Source organism: Mauremys reevesii, unplaced genomic scaffold, assembly GCF_016161935.1.
Source record: "Mauremys reevesii isolate NIE-2019 unplaced genomic scaffold, ASM1616193v1 Contig2, whole genome shotgun sequence".
NCBI classification, from domain to species: Eukaryota; Metazoa; Chordata; order Testudines; family Geoemydidae; genus Mauremys; species Mauremys reevesii.
Window position 1 is genome coordinate 1,148,483 of NW_024100826.1, and position 11,059 is coordinate 1,159,541.

Here is an 11,059-nt window from a genome sequence, read left to right on the forward strand (position 1 = left end):
CTGTCCCTCTGCCCACAGAATGCCCTGTTGTCCCCTCTCCCACATATCCCCCTTGCTACGCTCTGGCCCTGCTCATGTTAGCATCATGCACACAGCCATGGTTGGAAGCTGTTCCTTGAAGCACTGGTGGCGATGGGCAGGTGGGCATCAGTTGTGGGGGTTATGGACCCTCTCTGGGCTGGGGTGTTAGGTGGGGAATCAGCAGGGAAACTCCTCTCTTCTCTCCCCCCCCCACCCCCCTGCCATATCCCCACCAACACAGGAGAGGAATACAGCTCCCTGGGTGGGTGGGGCATGGCTCCAGGCTCCTCTTGGTTTCAGCTCTTCTGCTCTGCAGCTGAACAGGTGCTGGTGCAGAGGGGCCTGCAGCACCCTAAGTCCCCAAATCCTCTTCCACTGGTGGAAGGCAGCATTATGTCCCCTAGGGGCCCAGCAGAATGATAACGGGGGGGCTCTGGGAGGCGTGCGCTGCTTACCAAGCTGAGCTAGCCCTAGGGTTTACAAACTATTATTTGCTGCTTCCCCTCCTGCCACTAACCTATTTTGCTCCATGCTGCACCCATGGGTGCCCCCTAGAGTCAGTTTCAGATCATACGACTACATGCCTCCCCTGGTTGGAGGGCTGGGAGGGGGAGGTGCAGGGCAGGGAGCTGCCGGGATAATCACCAAAATAAACTGACTCATATAATGCATTAGGGGGAGGATTTGCCGCACCCCATGGGGCTATCCTTCCTGGCTTAGCCCTCCCTTTGCACCAACTTATAGTGCAAGGAAAGAGTGAGATTCATCCTGCTACTCAACTCCTCAACCTACTCCTGCAAGCTGAAAGGTTAGGGGCAAAGCTGCCTTCAGAAATAATGACACCTAGTGCTAGATCAGTAGCAGAGCAGGGTTGTTATCCCCATTCTAGAGAGGGGAAAACTGAGGCACAAAGGATGGTAGGAATTAACCACTGGCCTGCAGGGTGACCTGGGACTAGAACCCAGCTACCGTGAGTGCCTGTCCACCAAGTAATTAATTACGGTAAACACATGCAGCCTGGGGTGAATGCAAATGGTGCTACTGCACAAACAGGGAACTCACAGCGGGACACTCCTCTCCAGCCTAGTCCGATTGTAGTGTTGCTCAAGGGGAAAAGACCCAGCCTTTCCAAGCACACCCAACCCATTTCAGAGGGAGGGGAGTGGGGTCAGTGCTTAATTTGTAATGAAAAAGCTCCCCCGGCACAAATTAAGCCCTGCACACATCAAAGGGGGCAGGAACAGAGGGAGATGTTCCTCCTCCGGCTTGGAAAGGAAAAACTCAAATGTTTGCAATAGGGTTTAGCCAGAGCAAAGGGGGGGGGGGGGAAAGATACATGCCGCTGTCTTCCCAAAGTTGACTAGGCAAGGTCTCCCTCCCCCCCTCCCCCCAGCCTGGTTGAGGATGACATGGAGGGAAAGCCAGACAGCGAGCGAGGGGCAGGGGATGGCCAGAGCCGTGGAGCTGCAGGCGGCAGCCTGGGGCGAGATCAGCTGTGCCCCCCTGCTCCCCCAGACCACATGCAGTACAGAGCCGCCAGCCCCCCTCCCTGCAGCAGCCAGCGGCTCCCCCCAGCACCCATCCTGCCTCCCACCTCTCCCCTGAAAGCCCCTCCTAACCCCCCCATATGGCCCCACCCGCTCTCCGGAGACAGCCCCTCTTTGCGTCCTCCCAACCAGGGCTGGCTCTAGGATTTTTGCCGCCCCAAGCAAAAAAATGTTTGGTGCCCCCCTTTTTTTTCATGCCCCCTGGCCCCTCACCAACTCCACCCCTTCTGAACCCCTTCCCCAAATCCTCAGCCCCGCCTCTTCCCCCAGGCGTGCAGCATTTCCCTCCCCATTGCTTCCTGGGGGCCCCCACGCCCTCCCACCCTAGCTCACCTCTGCTGTGCCTGCTCCCCCCAGTGTGCCGCCGCTCCGCTTCTCCCCACTCCCTCTCAGGTGAGGGAGGGCGGAGCAGCGGCACATTCAGGGGAGCAGGCAGAGTGGAGGTGAGCTAGGGTGGTGGGGCGCAGGAAGTAACAGGGGTAGAGGAACCGCTCCCCGCTCCAGCTCACTTCCACTCCACCACCACCGCACAGCAAGCCTGGGAGGGGGGAGAAGCGGTGCAGCAGCACGTTCAGGGGCGCAGGTGAAGCAGAGGTGAGCTAGGGTGGTGGGGTGCAGGAAGTAAGGAGGGGTAGAGGAACCGTTCCCCACTCCAGCTCACCTCCACTCCACCGCCTCCTCGAGCGCCCACCACTCGGCTTCTCCTTCCTCCCAGACTTGCTGTGCAAAACAGCTGTTTCCTGGACAGCAAGTCTGGGAGGGAGAAGAGAAGTGGCGGCTGGGCGCTCAAGGGAGCTGGGGCGGCAAGTGGGGGCAGCGGGGGCACTTTTTCCCCATGCCCCAGAGTCGGCACCTATGATGGCTGGTGCCAGAATGCCGCCCCTAGAAATGTGCCACCCCAAGCACCTGCTTGTTTTGCTGGTGCCTGGAGCCGGCCCTGCCCCCAACACCCCATTACTCAGCCCCCACCTAACATCCCAGACAACCATCCACTACCCTTTGAGCCAGCCTCCCCTCCGATACCTGAAGCCTTCACCCACCTACCACTGATCCCCATCCCTTATCCAGCCCTCCCCAAGACCCCCCCCCACCAGCACTCCCCAAGTTCTGTGCAGCACTGTCTCCTAGCCCTGGTGCTGCCTGGGAGCAGGGAGCATTGTTCACACAGGCAGGGTGCTGGAGGTGTTGGCCTAGTGGGTGGAGCACTGGGCTGGGATTCAGCCCTGCCTACCAGTCTCAGCCTGGCTGGGTGACTGTGAGTGAGTACCCTCGTCTCCCGGCACCTCAGTTTCCCCATCTGTGAAATGGACGCAGTGACCTTGCCATCCTCTGCAACGCTATGTGAGAGCTACCGATTAAAGAGTGCTAGCTAAAAGTGGGGCATTATTATATGCCAGTTATTTTAGGTCACTCTATAACTGGTGCAAATTGGAGCAGCGACAGAGGGGGAGCCTTTCTGGGCATGACTGTTTTTTCCGGGGTTGGTACACTCAGCTGACTGGCCATACACCATTGCTCCGGGGTCCTTCCCAACCCCACTTCCCCGGCCCCATGCAGGCAGACTTTGCACCGTCCAGGGGGAAGCACCCAGTCATAGCAAGCAATCTGCAAGTAACCATGTGCTGACCCTAGCAGTGTGGCTTCCCACAGGCAGGAAAGTGCTCTGAGCACTGGGCAAGGTGAACGCCCAGCATTTCCTGGACCTGCCCACAGCAGCTGTATGACCCCTGGACTGACAAAAGGGGGAGGTGGAGCTCTTTTTCTATTATATGGTTCTATAGTGTAGTGGTTATCACGTCTGCTTTACATGCAGAAGGTCCTGGGTTCAAACCCCAGTAGAACCAATGATGTGAGATTTTATGGGCAGCTATGACTAATGCAAGGGAGCCTGATGTACCTCTCATCAGAGGTTGATTTTATCCCCCAGCAAGGGAGAGGCGCTGCCAGCCATTGCTTCTGCCACTTGCCCCAGCTTGCAGCAGTCTGTGCTGCCCCCATGTGACCATTGCAAGTACTACATCCAGCCCCCATTTCTCTGATGCAACCTGCGGGTTCAGGGCCCTGTCTCTTCACTAGGAACTGGCAGAGGTACCAGCACCAGACCTCTCCCCCCTCCAAGCAAGGCAAAAATGGTCAGTAGAATCCCCCCACCACTCCCAGGTTGAGGGTTGAGCCTCTTGCCCCCTCACAGGTGTCTGCCCCTGAGCCCTGCCCCTGCTGGAGACAATCCCTCCTGGGTGATGGATGTAACTGCCCATGAGGGGGGAAGAGAGAGAAGGGTTTCCCAGCAGTGCCTGAGGACTGGGGTATGTGGGTGAGGGCCAGAGGGTGACTGGGGTAGTGGTCAAGGGGTCATTTGGCCCTGGCCTTTTCCCAGAGCCAACAATGGTCTGCAGCCTCTGTACACCCAGGGAGAAGGATCCAGCCTGTCCATCCGCCTGGTAATGCTGCAGGACTCAGCTGGGCCATGTTCATGGGGTACAGAACCCTAGGAGGGGAGGGGCTGTACTGCCAGGGTGCTCAGCTCAGCTATTTCCCAAACTTCTCACTGGCAGTCTCCCAATGGCAGGCGCTCTTCTGATAAGCTAAGAGCCACTGTCAATGAAAGGGCGGGCACAGGGCATGGTCATTAATACATGTGGGGATTGGGGGAAAAAAGTCATTGGCATCACCTGAACAGGGACTTGAACCCTAGACCCTCAGATTAAAAAAAAATCTGATGTGCTACCTTGTTATTCAGTCTAAATTTTTTCCTATAGCTGCAAATCACTAATCCAAGCAATTGTATTGGCTGTAGTTTCAATACTTTTGTAGCTATATCTACATGTTCATTTAAACAGCACCAGATGCCTAAAACCTGGGGAGAAAACATACAAGAGACCAAAAAAAAAACAAAAAACAAGAAGTAGCAGCTCTTAGATATAATTTAGTTTAACAGAGGCAGGAGCTTGAACCTGGCTACTCATCCTCCCTATATAGGCTCCTTCTTTCCCAAAAGGTTCCCCAGTTCCTAATAAACCAAACCAAACCCCCTCCTTCCTACACCATCCTCTCAGCCATTCCTTGAGATGCTGCAGTTCTGCCTATCTAACTGGCCCTGCACATGGAACTGTAAGCATTTCAGAGACTGCTACCATGGAGGACCTGGATTTTAATCACTTACCTAGCAGCCTAAATTTGGCCTCCAGGACCTCTATCCTACCTTTCCCCATGTCACTGGTACCCATGTGTACCACGGCCACTGGCTCCTCCCCAGCACCGCACATAGCCTGGCTAGATGTCTCGAGACATTGGCAACTTTCGCACCCTGCAGGCAATGCCCCATGTGCTTCTCCCAGTCATCACAAACCCAGCTATCTATATTGCTAATGATCAAATCCCCCATTACTATTAGGAAGAGACATGTAATAAATGGGATTCCCTCCCACAAAGAGGTATCCTCAGTGTGAGAAGATACCATGACATCATCTGGAAGGAGGTTCCTAAATATGGGATCATTTCCCTCCACTCCACTTTGATGTTCTCCTTCTCCGAGACATTCATCCTCCTCAACAACACAGAGGCTGTCAGACTGCGGGTAGGACCACTCTACCGTGTCTTGGAAAGTCTCATCTGTGTACTCTGTCTCCCTTAGCTCCTCCAGTTCAGTCTCTCTGATGTGGACATCAGAGAGACTGTACTTGGTTTCTGAGGGCCAGGAGCTCCTTGCACCGAATGCACACGTACACCACCTGCCCCCAAGGCTGGCAATCAGACATTCTGCATTCAGTGCAATAAACTCTGCCACTGGACTTCTACTTGCATTCTCTTTTTTACTCCTGCAGCCATTTTTGTTGGGTTTTGTTTTTGTTTTGTGGGAGGGTCTTTATTGGCCTAAGTCTAGAGAATGTTCATCTGGTGAATCTGGCTTTCCCACTCCCTTGCAAAATTCCCATGTTCACTAGCTCCTCTGGTCACTTAAGAGGGGGCTTTTTAAATCTCTGTTCTCCCTGAGTAGCCCCACCCCTGGTTAAGGGTTGATGGGCCCTAAACAGTTTAGGGATCAAAGCCTCGTTAAGAAGCTCTCAGCCTTGCCTAGCAGGCCGGTAGGCTCAGCACATGGCCCCCTGAACAAACAGAGCACGCTATATACTTCAGTCAAGCTGCAAGCACACAACAAACAAACAGACTGACAACAAACTCATCCCAAGATTCACACAGTCACTCCTCCTTCAGCTGGAGAACTCCCTCGCAAAACTCTGTTAGCTGCTCCTGTTCGCTGGCTGGGATTTGGTCACTTCAAAGACACTGAGCTCCACTAGAGGGCTCACAAACTATTTAAAAGCAGCAAAGAATCCTGTGGCACCTTATAGACTAACAGATGTTTTGTGACTATTTAAAGACATACTACCCTATTCCTATTCACTATAATCCACCACTCCCCAACCCACTATGGTGGGTAACATTCATCCCCTCCCCCTCACTGACTCTCCACCCCCAGTCTAACCATCACCCCCATTCTCTGGGGAGTTAATGTTGTGACCAACCCATCGCCCCAGCCTCCCTCTCCTTCAGCAAACATCACACCCCACCTGCCCCAGACCTGCATCAAGCATCATTTCCCCTACCGTTGGGGAGCTGGTCCCTTTGCACTGTGCTACAATAGAGAAGTAGCCAGCAGGTGTCACTGTGAGATCAAGGAAGAAAAGGAAAATGTTCTTTCATGTGCTCATGGCATGTGGCTCAGAAACCCACAAAGTCAAGGATGGTATTAGCCAATCATCTCTGTTAAGTGTAGTATACACCACATTAATAAGTATTATGTGGATGGTATATGCATGTTACACACACACACACACACACGTGTGACTGTTGGGAAGTGTTAACCAACTGTATTATGCTTTCCCCACAATTCTGGCACCCATGTCAAGTATCCCACAACACTTTGCAAAGCTGAATTCAGCTTTGACATTAGACAATAGGAAATTTATCAAAGGCAAAATACTTTAATCTGTTGCCAGGGTACAAGCTGATACCTTCGTGGACCAGTACCTGGAATGCTAATATCCAGAACAAAGATAAGGAAAGTAAAGAACAACAAGTTAAGGAACTAGAACAAACTGATGGGTTGGATTTTAGTGACTTTAGAAAGCTTTGTAACTTGTAAAATCATCTGATAAATACTGCTATCTGGAATGTGTTTGAAGCATATGTTCTGTGTAAGGTGAATATGCAGCGAGAATTTGCTTCTGAGAAGTAGCTAGGTATGTCTCCTTTACATATTGTACTGATTTGTCTTTGGCTAAGTTCAATTATTTGGTCTCTTGAACATTTTAAGAGCAAACCACGAATGTAGTTGGACAACTGGCTACACCTTTTAGTCAATAAATGGGAAACAGGAGGGCCAAAATAAAAATCAGTAGGTAATTAAAGCAGAAAGAGCCATTATTTTTCATGGATGGTTCAAGGAAATTTGGTGTGAATCACATCAGTTGTTTTTGGATGGAAAAGAAATGTTGGGAAGAAAATTACCACGTTTAGCAACATTCTGGGGGTTTTCATCATCCAAATAAAAGTCATTTTTCAGTGACAACCTCAAATAAAAAATTGTAACCAACAGATCTGAGCATGGTTGGTATAGTGATGTTATAGTAAAGTTATAGTAAGCTTATAGGTTATAATTTCATGTATATAGTTATGAGGCTGAAAATGTATCCTCATGGCTTAAAGCAAGCCCAGGCAAAAACTCTCCAGGAGCAGAGGGGCAGTTCACACCTCATCAGGGCATGTATGGGACAAACCCAGCCCAGCCTCACAGGAACAAAGAACGCTGGCCTAGGCAGCAACAAAAGGATCTGTTGGACTCTCAAGTGAGTCACCCCCCTTCCCTTGGTCAGTTTGGGACTGCGATGAGATAATGCTCACCTGACTGTGGAGGGGGGGCAAAGCCAAGAGGGAAGAAAGGACTTGATAAAAGGGAGAGACGTTTGCCATGCTCTTCCTTTCGCTTCCACCTACATCTATATACACCACCACCACCAAGTGACTGAAGCGCTGATCAAAGAGGAGAGCCTGGCTGAAGGGCAGCCAGCCAGCCTGTGGTGAGAAGCATCTAAGTTTGTAAGGGCATATCAATTCTTTGTTAAATTGACAAAGTCATATAAGCTTGCAGCATCCGGCAGGCATAACTGGACACTGCAAGACGGAGGTTCCTAGGGTTGTGTCTGGGATCAGAGATATTGGCTAGTGTCATTCGGTTGCACAATCCAAGGAGCAGCTTACATGCCAGAGGCTGTGCGTGAACAGCCCAGGAGTGGGGATTCTTACAGCAGAGTAGGGTAAGGCTGGCTCCCGGAGTCAAGGCTTAGAGTGACCTAGCAGATCACCGGTCCGATAACACCAGGGGACTGTCACAATCGGACCCTAGTGAAGCCATTAATACAGGAGCATACATGACAGCAGGCATTAAGAAGGAAATGAGAAGGGCCAAAATGGAGTTAGAAGAGGAAATAGCTAAAGATGTAAAAATCAAACAAGAGATTCTTGAAAGAGAACAAGAAGCCTGTGAAAGAATTGGTGGATCTATGGGGTCACTAGGGGCTAGCGAGAGCAAAGGACATTGCTGAGAAGCTAAATGAATTCTTTTATTGGTTCTTTTGTCCTTTCTTCCCAGCTTCACCCTGCATATTATAGAACATAGATCACTGAACTCCAGCTTAGAAAACAGACCTCATAGAAGAGAAGGAGGTTCCCAGACATAGGATTTTTTGCAGAATACACATTTCAATCCCACCTAAACATCTTTCCTCGAGTGAAATTAAGTTTACAGACACATGGAGTTTGCACTCCTCTAGACTCACCTTCCAAGAACAGTAGAGTGTAAAAATAATGCTGCATGCCCCCTTTCAGGGTGTCTCCCCGAGAAGAACTCACTTCTCTCCACTCTGCTGTAGACCCCAACACTCAAGTAAGATCCCTCGGTGGGTAGGAAGGCAGGAGAGGGAAAATGTTTCCCCCAGGGAGGTTCTATAATGCTTTACATGTAACAAGTCCTGGGTTCAAGTCTCAGTAGTAACAGTGTTTAAAAAAATTCAACCTTGCAGTTTTCAGGGGCTAGTTTTGTTTCACTGGGGCAGATGGTGTTTGTGTGACACCACCAAGCTGGCTCAAACTGTAATAGCCAAGTGTTCACTACTCCTCAGACAATAGAATCTCATGCAATTTCTTTGCATCTTTAGACACACTTCTTCTCATGTTCAGTATAGCCGACCCCAAGAGGTCAAATACCTGTTGTAAACCCTGTGCCCTGAAGCCCCGGAGAGAAGGGACCTGAAGCAGAGTGCTGTGTAAGCAGAAAAAGATGTGTCTCTTGCCAACAGAAGTCAATTCAGTAAAAGGTATTGTCACGCCCTCCTTGTCCCTGTCATAATGCAGACACCCTAGGGACGGTCCAATGGGGTGATATTCAGCTGCAAAGGGCTACATTTGGAGTCAGCTCAATGGTGGAGAGGCGACAGTGTCACAAACACCGTCTGCCCCAGCAAAACGAAAATTAGCGCCTGAAAATTGCTGTGCTGGATAGGCTGAGTCTTAAAGACCCACTAGTCCCCAGACAATACAACAGACTCTTACACAATTTCTCAGCTGTCTTAATCATAGGTCAGACCCCAAAAATCAGGAGATTAGCTACATGGGAAAGTTATTAGTGATGTAGAAATGTTCACATTTTTATTTGGAAAGGAAGAGGATGATGTATTCATAGCACATGAAAATGCTGAGCTATTAATCCTTTCGTAATTAAGACGGATATAAAATAGCATCTGCTAGGAGTAAACATTTTGAAGTCAGTAGGCCCAAACAGTTTGCACCCGAGTGCTAAAAGAGCTGGCTGAGGAGATCTCTGGTTCATTTTTAATAAGTTTTAGAATACTGAGGAAGTTCCAGAAGACTGGCAGAGTGCTGATGTTGTGTCAATATACAAAAAAGGCTGACGGAATGATCTAGGTAATTATAGAGCACTTAGCCTGAGATTAGTTCCAGGTAGGGAAGTCAATTGTATAGTATTAAACTGGACAGTCCTGTTTTTGAGAGGTTTTTTCCCACATCCGGTACTGGGACAAAAACGGATGTGGTTTTTGTGGGGTATTGGATGGGGAAATGCCACTCCGCCCTCTCTGGCTCTTACAAATGACACCTCTCCTATGCTGTGACCGCAACTGCATTGTCACGTTGGTGGGGGCAGGGTAAGGCTTGGAAAGGGCTGGGCCACGCCTTGTTCCCAGAATGTCCAGTATTCCAGGAACATGGAGTGGCTTCTTTCGTACCACTGCAAAATACTGGAAAAGCTGATACAGGATTAAATCAATAGAGACTGGGAATATAATTAATGCCAATCAACCTGATTTTATGGAAAGTCAGCCTTATCAAACCAACTCGATATTTTTGGATGAGATGACAAAGCTTGGTTGATAAAGGTAACTGCGTACATGTTATTTGGACGTTTGGAGACTTAGCACCACATAGCATTCTGATTAAAAAATTAGCCCTGCTCCACATCAAGAAGAACTATCTGATCCCTCAGGACCAATGGGATCAGCTCTCTCTTTTTTCTGTGATACAGGCTTCATCCAGACACCAGCTCCTAGGCATTTTGTGATGCGTGACTTTGGGTTCTCGCCATGTGAGCAACTTTGTGGTGTGATGGGGTAGCATGCCAGCCTCAGGCCTGGAGAAGAATTCAGGGGCGTGGTGATACGAAGTAGCTCCTTCAGCAGCGCTACAAATATCCCCCCCCCCCAAGTCCCATCCAATCCAGATCAAGGAATTCAAGGGAAATCATAAAATATTATGACAAGGTCTATAGAAAAAGCTAAACCAGAGCTATGGAGGGCCTAAGTTAATCATTTACTTTAGCATTATTCAGTGTGATGACTGAATGTCAAGTGGAGTCAAGAACTGTGGAAAGAAAAGGGTTTTATTTATTGTTAAATGGAGATGTTGGGTGGGGAAAAAACACTTCTACCAGAAGTGGGGTTCGAACCCACGTGGACATATGTCCATTGGATCTTAAGTCCAACGCCTTAACCACTCGGCCATTCTGGTGATTGACAGCTTGGTGTTTTTGCCATAGTGAGCTTTGCTCCCTGGATCAATGACTCATTCACTGCAAGGTTCCCTGACTCTTTAGCAAGTCAGGGGAAAGCTGTGAGGACAGGTATTTCCTGTTCTCCCCCTCCTGCACTTTCAGCTCAGTCCATACCTTTCTGAGCTCCAACTCTTTCTTCCTGACTGTAATTTACAGAGATCCTGCCTACCACAGCTACAAGGATCACAGTTAAATAGAGCCCTGAGGGGCCCTTATCTGCTAGCAAGTAGCATAGTGTAGTGGTGTATTGGCTCTTTTGAGAGAGACCTGAGTTTGAGGCCCACTTCAGTAAAACCAGCAGCTTCTCTTTGAAGCAGCAGTGTTTAAATAGTACCCCTTTGCTCTACATTTTCTTATCTTTCCCCCC

General features: G+C 49.7%; 2 non-coding genes across 2 annotated transcripts; one reads left to right on the top strand and one right to left on the bottom strand.

Moving 5' to 3' along the window:
• Positions 1-3,339: 3,339 nt before the first annotated feature.
• Positions 3,340-3,412, top strand: TRNAV-UAC. Its single transcript has one exon. It is a non-coding gene; the product is annotated as a tRNA-Val (tRNA).
• Positions 3,413-10,566: 7,154 nt separating this feature from the next.
• Positions 10,567-10,649, bottom strand: TRNAL-UAA. The gene has a single exon. It is a non-coding gene; the product is annotated as a tRNA-Leu (tRNA).
• Between the last annotated feature and the right edge of the window lie 410 nt (positions 10,650-11,059).